Source organism: Nicotiana tabacum, chromosome 21, assembly GCF_000715075.1.
Source record: "Nicotiana tabacum cultivar K326 chromosome 21, ASM71507v2, whole genome shotgun sequence".
NCBI classification, from domain to species: Eukaryota; Viridiplantae; Streptophyta; class Magnoliopsida; order Solanales; family Solanaceae; genus Nicotiana; species Nicotiana tabacum.
Genome location: NC_134100.1, coordinates 73,466,390 through 73,486,870, shown reverse-complemented (window position 1 = coordinate 73,486,870; position 20,481 = coordinate 73,466,390).

The following is a 20,481-nucleotide window of genomic DNA, read 5'->3' as shown; positions in this document are numbered from 1 at the left end:
GAATTATAAAATTCTAGAAAAAAATCAAGTAAAAAATGGTATTTGAAAATTAGAGTTGTGTTTGGATATGAATATAATTTTGGATTGTTTTTAAACTTTTGTGATTGATTTAAAAGTGAAAATTTTGAAAAATAATTTTTTGAAGTTTTTAAAATTTTTGAAAAATTCCAAAATTAATCTTCAATTAAAAATTAAAATTTTGATGGTCAAGCAGTGATTTCGAAAAAAAATAAAAATTTTGTTATGGCCAAACGCCCCTAAAACAAAGTGATTGGTCAGTGCATTGTATCAAACAATGCTTGATGGGACTATAGTTTCTTCGTGTAACTTTCACTGCATCGCAGTAGTGACTAGTGCTTCCCTCCATATCCGAATTTTTCGAGCATGAAAAGAAAACTTAATAACAAACATATTTGAGTGAGGTGGTATCCAGTCTTTTCATTCTTAATTAGAAATCTTAGAAACACCTTTTGTAGCTATTATGTATAACAACATACCAACTATAATCCACATCGTGAACATGCCTAATATTATTCACATCGTGAATTCTGAAATATAAAAGTTTGGAGTAATTTTTAAAAAATGTAATAGTAATATTTTGGTCCAAAACTAGCTATTGAGCTGATTTTGAGATTTAGAATTTGGAATTTGAGATTTTGCCAAAATATAGGCAAAATCTATGGTCAAATATGTGTTTATAAAATAAGACCCAAATTTATTTTGACAAAATATACCACAAAACGTCCTTGGAAGTCGGTACAGTTTCCAAGTTCAAAATAACAACTTAGAATTCAGTGACAATACGAAATGGAGAAAGTGAAAAAGCTATCGCCATTCAGACTCTCCTCTCTACTTCGCCAGCAAAAGGATCCCAAAATCGCCCTTCAACTGTTCCTCAATCCTAATCCCAGCCATGGAACAAACCACACAACTAAACCCATTCGCTATTCTCCCGCCAGCTATGATCTCATCATTTGCAAACTTGGCAGAGCCAAACTCTTCAACGAAATGGAACAAATACTCGATAAATTAAGGCATGACACTCGTATTTCTCCTAAAGAAGTCATTTTCTGCAATGTTATTTCATTCTACGGAAGAGCCCATTTACCCGAAAAGGCTCTACATATGTTCACCGAAATACCTTCTTTTCGCTGCCCAAGAAGTATAAAATCTGTGAATAGCTTGTTGAATGCACTTTTAGTTTGTAAAGAGTATGCAAAGATCGCTGAAATATTGAAGAACTTTGAAAGTTATGGAACCCCAGATGTTTGTACGTTTAATATACTGATGAATGCGAGTTGTTTGTGTGGCGATTTGGATAGAGCACGCGAAGTGTTCGCCGAAATGCAAAAGAGAGGAGTTCAGCCAAATGTGGTCACTTTCGGGACGCTGATTAATGGGCTTTGCGTGAACCAGGAGTTGAACGAGGCGTTTAGGATGAAAAAGATGATGGAGAGGAATTTCAAGTTGAAGCCTAATGCTTTTGTGTATGTCGCGTTGATTAAAGGACTTTGTATGGCTGATAATTTGGATTCTGCTGTTGAGCTGAAGGAGGAGATGTTGAAAAAGAAAGTGGAGTTGGATTCAGCTGTATATTCTACTTTGATTAGTGCATACTTCAGGGTCGGTCGAAAGGAAGAAGTATATGGTTTGTTGACAGAGATGGAAAAGAATGGTTGCAAATGTGACACAGTTACTTTCAATGCATTAATGCACGGTTATTGTCAGGAGAAAGATTTCGATTCTGCGTTTAGAGTTCTGGATGAGATGGAAGGGAAGGGGTGTAAACCCGATGTAGTTAGTTGCAATGTGATACTTCGGGGCCTTTGTAATGATGGGAAATTGAGAGAAGCAAGTGAACTATTGGATGATATGCCGAGACGAAGGTGTAAACCCGATGTGGTTAGTTATAGGATATATTTCGATGGGCTATGTAAAGCGATGCAGTTTAAGGAAGCTGCAGTTATTTTGGATGAGATGATTTTCAAAGGATATATTCCTCGTGATACAAGTTTAAATAAATTATTCCACGGGTTAATTCAAGAAGGAGATAAGGAATCATTGCTGAGAGCTCTGAATAAAATGGCCTCTGTAAATTGTATTAGTCAAGAAGTGTGGGAAATAATGATTTCAATGATGTGCCAACAAGATAACTTGTCTAATGCATCTGGTCTTGTACGAATGCTAGTGATGGAGTAAACAAATTCTCCTTGTAATGGTTAAACACACCTTGTAGATGTGCATCTCACATATTTAACTCCCAAATTCATCTTGTCTGTGTCCAAACAACTTTGAAATATAACAATGATATATGCTTAAGCTTACTTTTTCTGCTCATAAGCATGCTGTCTTCGTTTCATTTCTCCATAACTTTTTATCCATAGCTGTTAGGTATATTTTTAGAGTATACTCTCACCAGCTATGGAACTTGTTTCTAAATGTTTAGCCCGTATCTGGATACAGAAGGCTGTAATGGTCAAGATTCTCCTTGCCTCAAGTTAAATTGTATCTACTAAAAGCTGCAAAAACTTAAGATTGATCTTACATTTAACTTTTCTTCTCTTGAGACCTGTTTTTTTTTTTTGGTGCGTGTGTGTATGGAATTGATCATCTGAATCATACAAACACTGTGGATGCACATGAAGGACAATCAAACTTGGTCCACTGTGCTGGATTAATTCCGACTCTTTGTATTTTGATTAGTCTCATAAGCAGCAACATAAATTTGTTTGCATTTGTATGTGAGTTACTCAGGGTATGAATCCACAAATGTCAAATGTTGTGCAAGCTGTAAGCATGAAGTAAAAATGCTATGAGATGGGAACAGAGTGGTTTCAGTTGATTGCATATCTTACGTTTTGCTGCGCTGGTTGTGCTTAGTCTTTATAACCGGCAGGCGGCAGCTAGGGAAAAACTAGGAGATTACCACGAATATTTGAAGGAGATTACCACCTTCTCCTTCAAATATTCAGCTTCGTTGATCTTCACTTCTGGCTTGAGTTTGACTAGGTCTGATGCAGGGAAGAAATAGATTCACTTTTAATACCATTGTACCTAGGAAAGTGATATGTGTTTCATTTGATAAATTTAATGAACTCGACAAGTCTATGCAGAAGTGTTCAAAAGAGACCAGGTTTGGAGCAGCAGATACTTAATCTAAGCACTCTGAAGTCTGATCCACGTATTATCGAGTTAGCTACTTAACTCTGCTGCCAAGATTTGCACGGAAAACTAATTAGCTACCACCTGCTGACACCAGTTGGAAAAAGTTCATAATCAATAAAATATATCCAAATACTAGTGTACTGCTTGCGCTTCATGAAAATAAATTAATATATGAATCCATAATTTTATAAAATAAGGTTAATCTTTACTTACCAAACATCTTTTCGTTATCTACTATTTTCATGATTCCTTTAATACACTATATATAAAATTATTTGATAGATATGTAAAAAAATTCTTTCGTCACTGGAGAGAATGTGAACCACTCGGAGCTACTTATGACCTGTCACAACCAGAACATTCGTCTCAACTTTCTTTTTTCAGTTTGCTATCTACACCATCTGCTGCTCTCTTAAGCTCATGAATAATTACTTCAATGACCATTAATTGTTCTTCCCTTGACAACTTATTTGTTGAATAAAAATGATAAAATAGAAATTCATGAACATACAATGTTAAACTATCAAATGGGATATCAACATATACATTCCACGTACTGAATATGTATGCAGAAGAGTTATTTTCATCACTTTACCTTCTGTTGATATTTAAATATTCAGCACAAAAACCAACAACACTTCTTATGAGGACATTCCTTAAAACTTGACCAACAGGACGTTATAGTTATTGAATTTTACTGGGATTCATGTAGGATTGCCGGTTTAAAAGTTTTTAATTCGAAAATTCTACTCACTTTTTATCAAAAATTTCTTTGCCAGAAAAATTTGCAATGTAACAATTCTAAAGCAGATCAGTTTTTCTTCTTTGAAATAAAGCATAGTTATGTACATTATAAAGGATAAAACTTATTCATAAATCAAAAGAAATCCCGTTTTTAGTTTCAATTTTTTTCCATAAAAGAGTCGCTAGTTTTCTCAACGGCCGACAGATTCAAATACTTTTTTTGTGAAAAGTAAATAGTGTTCTGTCACAGTTCGCAGATCCAAAAGCGAATCATTAAACCGATAACTTCTAAAGCCATTCACATTGCAAACACAAAGTACTAACAAACTCTGGAAATAACAAAATGTCAATGTACCGGTAAAGTTGTATGCATAATTTTGTAGTTTTCTCAATCTCCAATGTCTCGGTTGAATGCTTAAAGGATAAGATTGATTGATAAATCAAGGTGAGTGTCACAATCCGGAATTTCCACCGTCGGAACTGTGATGGCACCTAACATTCCACTTGCTAGGCAAGCCGACGCTAGAGAATTATTAAGTCAATCCTTATTCAATTCATTAAATAACAACAAATAAGCTAAAATGAAATACAACGAGTGCGGAATGATATAAAAACTTCATTAATTACTACTACCCGGATCTGGAGTCACAATTCACGAACTTCTAGGATTTACTACAAGTAAAGTCTGAAAGAAATACAACTATTTGAACGAAAGAAATAGGAAAAAAAAAATGAAAAGATAGACGGGAACTTCAAGGTCTGCGAACGCCAACAGATCTACCTTGAGTCTACGATGAACCAGTCCGAGCTGCTACGCCTCTCGATCAGCTGGGACCAATACCAAAATCTGCACAGGAAGTGCAGAGTGCAGTATCAGTACAACCGATACTGGTAAGTGTCGAGCCTAACCTCGACGAAGTAGTAACGAGGCTATGACAAGACACCCACATAATAAACCTGTGCAATTTAATACTATATGTACAAATAACAGCTAAACATGTACTATTAGGAGGAGTAACATGCTGAGAGGAATACGAGATAGAAAACTACAGCAGAATGGTAACTTGAACAGCCAATATACTATGAACCAATAAGAACAAGTAAACACAGTAAAGGAAATAAAATGTACGGCATCACCCTTCATACTTTTACCCTCAACCTCACTATAAAATCAATAGAAATGACACGACATCACCCTTCGTGCATTAACTCTCATACATGACACGACATCACCCTTCGTGTATTAACACTCACAATATGGCACGACATCACCCTTCGTGCATCAACACTCACAATATGGCACGACATCACCCTTCGTGCATTAACACTCACAATATGCCACGACATCATCCTTCGTGCATTAACACTCTCCCTTACCACATAACAATGAACACGTAATAGCAGGGAGATAGAATCAACAAGAACAAGCCTTATTTCAACAATGGTTCCACAATACCAATCTCAACCTTAGAGTCAATACTCAATTATCACAAAAGCCCGTAAACACGATAAGAACGATCAATTTAGTAAGTAAGTAGTCTAAACATGGATAACAAGATCAAAGTAAGCAATAAACTACAAGGAACAAGTCCCACCCACATGCTTTAACCCGACAACAACGCATAAGTACTCGTCACATCACATATACATTGTACCCAACATCTAAATATATAGAAAATAGGAAAACAAGTCCTAATCTCTCGAGTCAAGGTTAACTACGATACTTACCTCGCTCCAAAGATCCACTCAAAGCTCAATCACAACTTTTTCTTTCAAACGAGCCTCTGAACCAATAGAATCTAGCAAATTACCAACCAAACGATTCAAATTAAGCCTTAGGAACTACCCTCAATTGCAAAGAATTCAATTTAGGTCATTATTGAAAAAGTCAACAAAAGTCAATTCTCGGGCCCGGGTATGTAATTTGTTTTAGAATCCGACCTCAATTTGAGGTCTAAATCCCTAATTTCGACCCATAACCCCCAATTCCACCATGAAAACTTTAGATTTTAGGTTGAAATCTTAGAAAAAGTAGTGAAAGATTGAAAGAAATTAGTTTAAAATCACTTACCAATGATTTGGGGAAGCAAAGTTCTTTGGAAAATCGTCTCTTGTGTTTTTATGTTTGAAAATTTGAAGAATAAATCAAAAATCCCGTATAAGTCATCTTTTGTTCAGCTGCAGTTATCGCATTTGCGAGCGAACCCGCAAATGCAACAATTTCTTTGCAAATATGAAAGTGCCCTAGGCCTGCTGTCATTGCAAATGCGAACAAGTGTTCACAAATGCGGATAAGAGAGGATCGCAAATGCGACTTAAACTTCGCAAATGCGAAGGTCCACCCCTACCCATTGCTCGCAAATGCGATAGTCCCTTCGCAGATGCGAGGCTCGCATTTGCGAGCCAGATCTCGCAAATGCAAAATCTGCAGGTCTGATGCACCAACTATGATTTTCTAAGTTCAATTCACTCCGTAGTCTATCCGAAACTCATGTGAGCCCTCGGGGCTCCAAACCAACTATGGACACAGGTCTAAAAACATCATACGAATTCGCTCGCACGATCCAATCGCCAAAATAACACCTAAAACTATGAATTGAACACCAAATCAAATAAAATTTTTAAGAAAATTTTGAAACTTCTATATTAACAACCGGATGTCCGAATCACGTCAAACCAACTCCGTTTCTCACAAAATTTGACAGACAAGTCATAAATATAGTATTGGACCTATATAGGATTCCAGAACCAAAATACGGACCCGTTATCCAAAAAGTCAAGTTTTGGTCAAATATTTCAAATTCATTAAGGCTTTAACTTTCATATTTCGACAAAGTCCGATATCTCGGGTTAGGGACTTTCGAATTCGATTGCGGGCAAACGTCCAAGTCCCATATCACGATACGGACCCATCGGGACCGTCAAAACATGAATTCATATCCGTTTGCTCAAAACGTTGACCGAAGTCAACTCAAATGGATTTTTAAGGCAAAAATTTCATATTTTCTCAGTTTTTAACTTAAAAGCTTTCACGGGAAAAACGCCCGGGCTGTGCATGTAAATCGAGGAAGGCTCGAATGAGGTATTTAAGGTTTCATAGCGCAAAATTATGTTCTAAAACATAAGACGGGTCATCACATTGAGAACTTTTACTCTCTTTTGAAAAAGAATAATTATAGAAAATGAATAGTCTATATTTAAGTGTCCACTTCTTTAATTGAATAATAAACAAAAAATTATGAGACACCTAATTTTTTCTAAGAATGACAAATTAAAAAATAAAAAGTTCAGAATGAAAATTAAATCTGTATCTTCATGACAATATGTAGGTCGTAATATGCGACTCATTGCATTTCACCACTTGAGCAACTCTCATATTATGAAGAAGACATCTTTGTTCGCCCTTTTTCTTTACGCTCTTGAGATGCCTAACTGCCTTGGCTACCTTCCGACCTTAAAAATCGGTAATACTCTTGATAAATCTTTTACCAAATCATTCTTTCTTCTGATTTTATGTTTCTTATTATTACGAGTATTCACAACATGCAGATCCTTTAGAAGCCTTCACAATTAGTATGGATGGAACTTAAATTTACGCTCCATAAGCGGTTGGCCCTTTCTTCAATTTTGTAACTCTTCATGCAGTTCCTGAATATGAAGAGTCAATTATAGGACGGAATAGAGAAAGAACAAAAAGAGGATAACAGGGAAAAATCACCAAATTTAGAATTTTTAAGCACAATGTAGTGTAAAAGTTATGGATTTTGTTGAAGTTTGGAAGCCGCAATGGGAAATAAAGTATTCACTATGTTCACTTTAATTTGTCCAGTATTCTAAAAATAGATTTTTACTTTTATTTGTCACTTTTAACATATCAGGAAAAGATAATTTCTTTTTGTTATACCCACAATATTTGTTATACCCACAATATTAATTACTCATTTCAAATCATTTTCTCAAATCTATTAAAAATATACATTAATTAATATGGGTATCATGGTAAGTTATGCATTTCATTTATTATTTCTTAATGGATGTGCAAAGTTTATAATGGACAAGTAAAAGTGAACGGATAGAGTACTCTACGAACTTGGAATAAAGTTCGAAATTATTTGAAGAAGGAACAACGTGTGAAAGAAAGAGTAATACTCATTGGGCAGCAGTCTTGGTGTAGTGCAACATAATGCACAATATCCTAACATTGTGAGAAGTCACCGAACATGTGAGAGAGAAGTGGAAAAAGAGGTGTCTTTTGGTTTTTGAAAGAAGTGGCTTTTGGAATTTTTTAAAGAAAATTTTACCTCTTATAGTAAAGCTTTACACCTTATTTATTATAAATAAATATTCTTTTAAAAAATTATTTTTTATAACTACCTTTTAGGCTTTATAACAAATTATGTATTTATGGTCACTTCCTACCGTTAAGCCATTAAATACGCTATGTAATATTTTTCTCTCTCCCACTTTCTATTCTTTCTCTCACAATACCACCGCACAATATACAACTTCAGAAACCACGAACTCTCTCCACTCTCTCTTTCTCTCTCAATGTCAGTCTCTTCTCCATGAATACAACCACGATTCTCAACTGATTCATCTCCATTTTCTCTCTCAATTTTCAAAATTGATTGCTCCAAAAAGTTGTGATAAGTGTTAAAGTTGTTAGATTTTCGCTGGTAGCTTGCTTCTTCTATATCTCTTTCTTTTTTATTTTTAGAATTAATCACCATTGTTATGCTTTCACCAGAAAACTCGAAATTTCATCTCCAATGGCTGATTCAACAACTCACAGGAGGGTTATCCGAGGTATACCTACCAAAGCACTCAATTTCGAAGGACCATCTTTCGATTTGCAAATCACTCAAGCGGAACATGTATTTGCAGGTTTAGCAGCAAATACAGTTGCAGAAAAGTGAACAAAAGTACTCAATGACACATCGAAACAAGCCCAATTTGAGAAATTTTCGAAAGAATCAACACTTCATGATGAGGAAAAGAGAAGAAAATTTATGGATGATGATTCAGGGGTTAAGGGAAAAGAGGTCGATACAGGAATTATCTCGGAAACACTGATCAAAACGGTAATTGTAGATGTATTTATATGTATTTTAGTCCGCATACACCGATTATTACCTTCTACACTGTTTTTCTCTTCTTGTGTGTTGATGTATTTATATGTATTCAATAGTGCCAACACTGATTTGTACTTATTACAGTGACTTTTGACTGTTATATTTATATGTATTTAGATGTATATTGTTCTAGCTTTAGTTATGTATACCAACTAAGTGTTCTCATCAGCATTCTCAAGCCAACTGTATTCTGCTATATTTAGAACAACAGTCATTGTCATATCTCTCATTTTTTGTGGTAATTATCAATACATTATGTTTGTAAATCATGAATGAGTTATGTATTCCAAATATGTGTATTCCTGTATATTTTCAATCATTTATTTTATCTTTTTAATTTTTGTTGTATGCAGGAAATAAAACTCTTTGTTAAACACCCGCCTATTGTATCACCACATATCAGTTCTTACACTAACATAGACATAGTCTCCGACCTCAAAGAGAAGCTTACTCTAGAGCAGTACCAATTATTTTGTAATACTTGTGTTGGAAGTTTCCTCGATATGAAGCACTGTGAAGTTCAACATCAATTGTTCAGGTGCTTCATGATTCTGCAGTTGGAATAAAGCCACGATGATTCATTTTCAATATATGTGAATGGTACAAAATTATGCTTTTCAATTAGGGAGTTTGCGGTAGTAACTGGTCTCAATTGTGTTAGTGGCGCTAAAGATTTTCAGTTTAACACAAAGAAGCCTAACAGGATTGTGGATACATACTTTGGCGGCACAAAGAATGTCAAGAAGAAAGATTTGTTGAAGTGCTTTGATGACAAAAATTGGGGTTATGGCAACGATGGGGATGCTATAAATAGCTTTGTTGTATTTCATACATACTTTTATATTATCCTCCGAGAAGAACTGTACAACCATCCCAAGATTACATTTTGACTTGGTCGAGAACGGGAGATATTCTGATTATCCATGGGGTAAGAATGCATTCCAGGTCCTTATCAGATCTATTAGCAAGAAGATGGATTCTCAGAAGAAGTACTACATGATAGCTGGGATGCCTCTTGCTATGCAAGTATGGTTTTACGAGTGTTGTTCAAAGGTTAACACCAAAATTGTACTCCGAGTTGATAACCGGATGCCCAAAATACTTAATTGGAAATCCACAGTCAACCAACCAACTTATGTTTACTCGATGAACAACATGTTCAACGACCAAGGAAACGTGGTAAGTTACTATTATTTAATTGACTGGTATTTTAGTCAATATATATTTCTGTTAGTAAAAACAGTGTTGGAGTTTTTAATCAAATACAGTTGCATACATCATACATCAATGTCTCTGATTTCATAATTAAATCGAATACAGTAGAATACATAATACAATGTTGAAACTAAAAATTAAATACAGTTACATTCATAATACATCAATGTCCCTGTTTTCATAAGTAAACTGAATACAGTTGAATACACAACACATTATTAAAATTAAAAATTAAATACAGTTGTATACATCAGACATCAATGTCACTGTTTTCCTATTTTCCTGGAATACATTAGAATATATAATACAATTTACAGCTACACATTTAATTTAATGTTATTAATTTTATTTACAATACAACTGAATATATGTATAAAGAAAATTGCTCATATACATAAAGCATAATTCATTAGTAATCATACAACAAGTGTGATTTACATTGAGTGTGTTTCTATTTTTAGACGAAATACAACAATATTCAACCAAATGCTACAAACTGTTATTCAGGTTCCTCCGGATAGCGTTGATGTAGAGAAAAGTCCTATTCATTCAGACAACAATGAAGATGATTCTGATGACTTTAGTCCAACATCGCCTCTTCAGCCTAAGAAGAAACATGATGCAAGTGTTGGTCCATCTTCATCACTACCTCACAAAAAGCGCAAACAGTAGTTAAGTGATCCCTCAATTGCAGATAGTCCAATTTCACATGTGCTTGCAATACCTCAAACCAAGTTTCCTCCTACTGATAAGATTGAATTCAAGGAAACTGCATTGAGTGTTAAGAAGCCAACTGATTCTAAATCTGATGATTTGTCTGCTTTGAGGCAGGATCTAAATTCATTCAAAGACTATGTAAGTATTGTTAAAACATATTCAACTTTACAGTTTATGTATTAACTTTCATATCTGTTTCTAACCCATCTATAATTGTTTTTGTATTTATTAGGTGGTGGGTGAGTTCACTTGTCTTCGAACATTGATCAATGAAAACTGAAAAATCTTTTTGAATATGCTAAAGCCAATCAGAATACAGAAAGGGTTTACCAAAGAAAGAAATATACTGGGAGACATGATGTCACGACCCAAAATCTCACTAGTCGTGATGGTGCCTATCTCAATACTAGGCAAGCCCAAAATCTTAATAAACCACCATATCTTTTAAATTTAAAAATAAAATAATTAAATTCAGCGGAAGAAATCTCACAAATACAAATATAACACTCTCAAAATCCGGTGTCACTGAGTACATGAGCATCTAATATGAATACAATATCTGACTGATAAAAACCACTGTCTGACAGTATAGAACAGTACAATAACTGAAAGAAAGAGAGACAAGGTCAGCGGACGCCAGGCAACTACCCTGATAGTTTCCAACTGGTAACACCCTGAGGTCTAACAGCCACCGTGTCCGAAAGTACCTGGATCTGCACACAAGGTGCAGAGTGTAGTATGAGTACAACCAACTCAATAAGTAACAAGACTAACCTCTGGGCTGAAAGTAGTGATGAGCTCCGCAGGTACAGTCTAGTATAAATAATGGTACAAAATGTAGGCATGCTTTTAAGTTCAACAGTTAAACTCAGTACAATAGATCAATATGACATGATATGAGGAATATGACATCTCAATAGAAAGACCTCATGTAAATACTGGTCATAAATTATTCGATCACTCGGTACTGTTTATGGCTAATCCAGCCTAGGGGTGTTCCAATTCTGTGTATATATATATATATATATATATATATATATATATATATATATATATATATATATATATATATATATATACACACACACACACACACACACACACACACACACCGTATAAGGCCAATGCAGCCCTGGGGTAATTTATCCCCAAATGTAAATGATACAGACAAGATTCATGTCCAGGTAAATACATTACAATACAAATAAGTAAGGCAAGTCCATGCCCTGGGAAAATCCATCCCGAATATATATATAATCAGTAAGTAAGGAAAGTCCATGCCGTGGGAAGTCCATTCCAAATATATATAATCATCTACGCTCACTATGGGTGTGTACAAACTCCGGAGGGGCTCCTTCAACCCAAGCGTAACACAAAGCCAATATGGCCTACTGTAGGTGGGCAGTCCCGATCCGTATAATAACAAAGCCTATAGGCCTACTGCAGGCGGGCAATCCCAATCTATAAAATAGTAAAGCCAATAAGACCTGCTGCAGGCGGGGAGCCCCGATCAAGAACAATAATAATGTATAAAGCTATTCCGGCCTGCTGCAGGCGGGCAAGCCCGATCCATTTAATAATAACATATATAAAGCCAATATGTCCTGCAGTGGCGCGCAACTCGATCCCATAAATATCCTCACAATGGACGTACATGACTAAGTGAGAAATGTAATTTTTTTAAAATCAATTAATTCAGCAGCAACACGACCCTACGGGTCCTAAAATATCGGTACATAGCCTAAACATGATCTTTATTACGAGCCTCAGCTCAATTCCTCTAACACATGCCACATGTTCAAATAATAACATAATTCTTTAATTTTACAACTTCACAGGATTTATTCAAGACACAATTTCTGTGGTGCACGTCTATATGTTCGTCACCTATCGTGTGTGTCACCTCCAAACAATTTATATCATACCAAATTCGGGGATTTATACCCTCAGAACCAAGTTTAGAAGTGTTACTTACCTCAAACTGTGTAATTCCTTACTCCGCTATGCCTTTGCCTCGTGAATTGGCCTCCAAACGCCTCGAATATAGCCACAATTAATTCGATTCAGTCAATAAAATTTATTGGAATTAATTCCATAAGAAAATACTAATTTCCCATAAAAATCCAAAATTTAGCTCAAAAATTGCCGGTCCACGTCTCGGAACCCGATAAAAGTTTCAAAATCCGGAAGCCCATTCAACCACGAGTCTAACCATACTAATTTTACCAAAATCCGACCTCAACTCGGCCTCCAAATCTTCAAATCTTATTTTCAAATAATTAAGTTCAAACCCCCGATTTATACCTCAAAAACATGTAATCTAGTCGGATTATTCGATGATAATTCAATATTATGGAGTAGAAATGATCACAAGTGCCATATCTCAAGTTTCCCTTGAATTCTCTCGCAAAATCGCCCCAAAACCCGTGTTTGAAGGTCCAAAAATGGCAAAACTCGGAACACCTCTGTTTTTGTATTGCCCAGGGGTTTTCGCACCCGCAGTGATTTCTTCGCACCCGCGGTGATTTCTTCACACCTGCGGTCTTCGCACCCACGACAAAACTCTCGCACCCGCGATGTCCGCTCCTGCGATGATTTCTTCGTGCCTGTGGTCTTCACACCCGCGGCAAAACCCTCGCGCCTGTGGTGTCCGCGCCTGCGATGATTTCTTCATGCCTGTGGTCTTCGCACCCGAGGAAAAACCCTCGCGCCTGCAATGATTTCTTCACGCCTGCGGTCTTCGCACTCGCGATAAATATTTTTGCACCCACGGTGCCCGGCCAGCCCATGCATTTCCTCTTCTGCGACTAGTGCCTCTCATCCGCGAGATCGCACCTGCGGCCCTTTTTTGTGCAGGTGCGATCATACCAGATGCCCAGCTGCTTCAGCCTCTCCTCCAAATCCAAATTCGATCCGTTAAGCATCCGAACTCACCCGAGCCCCTCCCCCTCCGGGACCTCAACCAAATATACCAACAAGTCCTAAAATATTATACGAACTTAGTCGAGCCTTCAAATCACATCCAACAACACTAAAAACATGAATCACACATAGATTCAAGCGTAATGAACTTTGAAACTTCCAATTTCTACAAACGACGCCGGAACCTATCAAATTACGTCTGATTGACCTCAAATTTTGCACACAAGTCACAATTGACATAACGGAGGTATTTCTATTTTCAAAATCGGATTCCGACCCCGATATCAAAAAGTCATACCCCCGGTCAAACTTCCCAAAAATTCGACTTTCGCCATTTAAAGCTTAATTCCACTACGGACCTCCAAATATTTTACTGGACATGCTCCTAAGTCCAAAATCATCATACAGAGCTATTGGAATCATCAAAATTCAGATTTGAGGTCGTTTACACATAAGTCTATATCCGGTCAACTTTTCTAACTTAAATTTCTAACATGAAATTCATTCTTCCAAGCTAACTCCGAAATATCGTAAAACCAAACATGACAATTCACACAAGTCATAATACCTCGTAAGAAATTATTCAAGACTTCAAATGGTTAAAAGGAGCATAAATTCTCAAAATGACCGATCGGGTCATTACAAAATCCCCCACTTAAACATACGTTCGTCCTCGAACGTGCCAAGAGTTGATTTCAAGCCATCACATCACTATTTCATCTACCACACACATACTCGGGGGTGATCCCACGTCACCCTATTTTGTGTAAATTGTGTAGGCCTGAAAACACAATCATAATTGAAAATCATTACTTCAGTCTTAGCCCATAAACCTTGGACTTCAATTTCTAACATTCAGAATTTCTTTTCAAGACCTGAATCTCACATCTACATGCTGTATGAGTTCGAACAAGCTGTATCAAGCTATAACCATAACCCCAGATATAATCACTTAACATACTACATAACTCACATGCTCGCAGCACCAGTTTCGATCACATTGACTACTCCAAAGTAACCCGGTAATAGTATTAAACCCCATATCAAACAAAACCTCGTTCTAAAACCTTCGTACACTGCTAATAACGAAAGAAACACGTGAAATGTCATAACACCTTATCAGATCGACAAGTCATGGAGCTCTCCCACCCCAATCAGAACCATAATCACTTTCTAAGCTGACCTTCAATATTATCCTCCCTATATACCATAATCAAACCTGATAGTATCCATTCTAGGTCCAATGACCTTATATTATTAAACACAATTATCCCATTGACATGCCACACCAATACAACTCAATCCACAACTGCGCAACCTTGTACCCAAAATAGAAGATGTCTCAAAGTAGAGAACCGTATTGTAAGTTCAACAAGCACCACCACAACTGTAATGCTATAAGCTCATTATATATAGTAGAACTAAGACATACAAATTTAAAAATAGTAACCAGCTCTTCTAGAGCTCACATTAACATCACTCTCACGGACAACTCACGTGCTATAGTATCAATATCTGAACCCGCACGGACAACTCACGTGCCAATAATATCAATAATTTGAATATCAACAGTCTATCAACCAGGATAGTACCGTAATATTAATGCACAACACGTTTCCCATACCGGTAGAAAATATCTGGTTCAAACCATGGTAGAAACCATTAAGAACACTTTGAAATCCATTTTCCACCTAATCAAGCTATTAGAACTAATTTTCTCTATCTCTACCAAGCCACACAGGTTGCCAAATCAGAGAGTATTGCCACAAAACACCCGAAAAGCCCCACCTCATCATAAGAACCAAAAGAACCGAGCATACCATTACCATACTGATCTAGCATGTTACCCATTTGTCCTATTTTCTCCGAGTTTCTTCTGAATTACCCTCAAGTTGACATTTTTCCTTGTCAGAACACTACTATTTTCACCCAAAGCTCACTACAAGACATCCTAACATAAAGCCACATCGCCCTATGGCCCATAAGCCATTGTATTCTTCTTAAGCACCTTCAAACTTAATCATTCCATAATTTTCATATTTTCATAAAGTTCAATGTAGCCCATATCTAGGAATTTACTTACCCGAGTCATCCTCGATCTCCACATATGTAAGTCATAACTAACCCACAAGTATGCCTCAAACCAAAACTAAATAACCATGAAATCAAATTGTCAATAGCAGGCTCCCCCACTTAGCTTTAAGCTGCAATTATATAAAATTAGAACTCGCAAGGATTTCTCCTTCTCAATTACCAAGATCCCGCACCGTTAACCCGCCAGACTTCTCGAAGTCTTTTGTTAAGCTTTTCATGAACATTTTGAATCACCAGCCACAGTCACACACTCGACCTCTTACCGGGTAGCAAGTAATATTCCTCGCAGAAGTTTCATCAACATCACGCCACCGCTAACTTCTCACAGGAGATAACCCACATGTGGAATTCATTACTGATATCTTCCAACTACGCTGCACTGGGTGCAACGACTACGTAATCAGTAAATTCTTCTGAGCTCATGCTCACCCACTATTTGTATAAGTCTACACTTTCCCTATTGACAATAACTGAAAGTTCATCAATACCTTCCAAACTCAAGTCATATTGTGCCTGAAACGATAATCAGATCTTCACATCCCTCTTCATTTTCAAATAAACTCCTTTCTGCCATATTCAATCTTTCTCCGTACAGTAACCATCACTCCAAATAAAGTCTATAGGCCAAATCACATTCTATCACGATTCCAAACCATTCTACACTTTCTCAAGGCACGCGACTACCCTACCATAGAATCCATATGCTAATCTTCCACTCTTACTTCGGTTAAACCATCTCCTTTAAGCAACTTCTCAACCTCTACTTCTCTTACTTGACCTGCTAGTACTTCAACCACCATGAAACACTTCCCGTCATCCCTCACACTTTGCTGCCCAACTGTTGGATCAAATCAAAATGCATCTCTGTCGCACCTGAACCAATAAAATTTTACCGGCTCTAAGCCTCTTCGAAGATCATCTTTCTCGAGCCATCAACATTAGAAATACCCATTCGCAGCCAAAATTACTACACAATCACTTACTCTCCTTGAGTCCAAACTCATTGACAAAACATGAGAATTTAATTTGTCCCACAATTTAACAACGTGAAAGATCCTTCAATACACTCACAACTTGAGACTATACGTCAAATCAAGACAGATATCAAGTACCCAATAACAAACTCTTAAGTCACAAGTACTTTATTCATCATATTCAACCCATCTGAATACATCCCGCAATCGCATCATACATATCATATAGCCATTCATCCGCTCATCGAGCCATATTTTCCACACATAGGGAAACTACCGGACATATGAGTCCAAATATACAAGTTCACACAAATGAAGCTACCGAGCTTAAGCTGCGGTCTAACCCTGGCCTCAAATCCTCCAGACTAGCCCATCACCAAAACACAGAATACACATCTCAAACATCGTTCATGGAATCACAAGCTGACGATGCACAGCCGATACCGAGCGCTCATGTGCGCATACGAATACGTGGAAAGAATTCAAAGAGTTATGTTTCAAGGTGAATCAATTCCGCATGATAGGATGCAAAAAAGTGAAATTTTCCTAAGGGTTTGGCAGCATCTCGAAGATAAGTATAGACGTATCCGTACCGATCCGCAAGACTCTACTAAACCTTCTCATGACTCATGAGACCTATGTCACCTAAAGCTCTGATACCAACTTGTCACGACCCAAAAACTCAAAAGTTGTGATGGCTCCTATCTCAATACTAGGCAAGCCCAAAATCTTAATAAACCACCATATCTTTTAAATTTGAAAACAAAATAATTAAATTCAGCGGAATAAATCTCACAAATACAAATATAACACTCCCAAAACCCGGTGTCACTGAGTACATGAGCATCTAATATGAATACAATGTCTGACTGATAAAACCACTATGTAAAAGTATAGAACAGTACAATAACTGAAGGAAAGAGAGACAAGGTCAGCGGACGCCAAGGCAGCTACCCCGATAGTCTCCAACTGGTAACACCCTCAGGTCTAATAGCCGCCGTGTCCGAAAGTACCTGGATCTGCACACAAGGTGCAGAGTGTAGTATGAGTACAACACACTCAATAAGTAACAAGACTAACCTCTGGGCTGAAAGTAGTGACGAGCTCCGCAGGTACAGTCCAGTATAAATAATGGTACAAAATGTAGGCATGCTTTCAAGTTCAATAGTTAAATTCAGTACAAGTGCAATAGATCAATACTGCATGATATGAGGAATATGACATCCCAGTAGAAAGACCTCATGTAAATACTAGTCACAAATCATTCGATCACTCGGTACAGTTTATGGCCAATCCAGCCCAGGGGTGTTCTAACCCGTATGTGTGTGTGTGTGTGTGTATATATATATATATATATATATATACACACATATACACACACATCGACTGACAGTCAGTCACTCAGTACCGTATAAGGCCAATGCAGCCCTGGGATAATTTATCCCCAAATGTAAATGATACGGACAAGATCCATGTCCAGGTAAATTCATTACAATACAAATAAGTAAGGCAAGTCTATGCACTGGGAAAATCCATCCCGAATATATATATATATATATATATATATATATATATAAAATCAGTAAGTAAGGCAAGTCCATGCCTTGGAAAGTCCATTCCGAATATATATAATCATCTACGCTCACTGGGGGTGTGTACAGACTCCGGAGGGGCTCCTTCAGCCCAAGCGTAACACAAAGCTAATATGGCTTACTGCAGGCGGGCAGTCCCGATCCGTATAATATCAAAGCCTATAAGTCCACCTGCAGGCGGGCAACCCCGATCCATAAAATAGTAAAGCCAATAAGGCCTGCTGCAGGCGGGCAGCCCCGATCCAGAACAATAATAATGTATAAAGCCATTCTGGCATGCTGCAGGCGGGCAACCCCGATCCATTTAATAATAACATATATAAAGCCAAATGGCATGTTGTGTTGCGCAGCTCAATCCCATAAATATCCTCACAATTGACGTATATGACTGAGTGAGAAATGTATATTTTTTTAAATCAATTAATTCAACAACAACACGACCCTATGGGTCCTAAAATATCGGCACATAGCCTAAACATGATCTTTATTACGAGCCTCACCTCAATTCCTATAACACATGCCACATGTTTAAATAATAACATGATTCTTTAATTTTACAACTTCACAGGATTTATTTAAGACATAATTTCTGTGGTGCACGTCTACATGTTCATCACCTCCAAACAATTCATATCATACCAAATTCGGGGATTCATACCCTCAGAACCATGTTTAGAAGTGTTACTTACCTCAAACCATGTAATTCTTTACTCTGCTATGCCTTTGCCTCGTGAATTGGCCTCCAAACGCCTCGAATATAGCCACAATTAATTCGATTTCGTCAATAAAATTTATTGGAATTAATTCCATAAGAAAATACTAATTTCCCATAAACATCTAAAATTTAGCTCAAAATTTCCCGGCCCACATTTCGAAACCCGACAAAAGTTACAAAATCCGGAAGCCCATTCAACCACGAGTCTAACCATACTAATTTTACCAAAATCCGACCTCAACTCGACCTCCAAATCTTCAAATCTTATTTTCAAATCCCTAAGTTCAAACCCCCGATTTACACCTCTAAAACATGTAATCTAGTCGAATTATTCGATGATAATTCAATATTATGAAGTAGAAATGATCACAAGTGACTTACCTCAAGTTTCCCTTAAATTCTCTAGCATAATTAGCCAAAACCCGTGTTTGAAGGTCCAAAAATGGCAAAACTTGGAACCCCTCTGATTTTGTATTGCCCAGGGGTTTTTGCATCCGCGGTGATTTCTTCGCACCTGCGGTCTTCGCACCCACGGCAAAACTCTCGCGCCCGCAATGTCCGCGCCTACAATGATTTCTTCGCGCATGCGATTTTCGCACCCGCGGCAAAACCCTCACACCTGCGGTGTCTGCGCCTATGATGATTTCTTCGCGCCTGAGGTCTTCGCACCCCCGGCAAAACCCTCGCGCCTGCAGTGTCCGTGCCTGTGATGATTTTTTCACGCATGCTGTCTTCGCACCCGCAACAAATATTTTCGCACCCGCGGTGCCTGGCCAGCCTATGCATTTTCGCTTCTGCGACTAGTGCCTCGCATCCGTGAGCTTGCATCCGAGGCCTTTTTTCACGCAGGTGCGATCATACCAGATGCCCAGCTGCTTCAGCTCTTCCTCCAAATCCAAATTCGATCCGTTAAGCATCCGAACTCAGCCGAGTTCCCCCCGGGACCTCAACCATATATACCAACAAGTCCTAAAATATTATACAAACTTAGTCGAGCCTTCAAATCAAATCCAACAACACTAAAAACATGAATCACACATAGATTCAAGCCTAATGAACTTTGAAACTTCCAATTTATAAAAACGACGCCGGAACCTATCAAATCACGTCCGATTGATCTCGAATTTTGTACACAAGTCACAATTGACATAACGGAGGTATTCCAAATTTCAGAATCGGATTCTGACCCCGATATCAAAAAGTCAACGCCC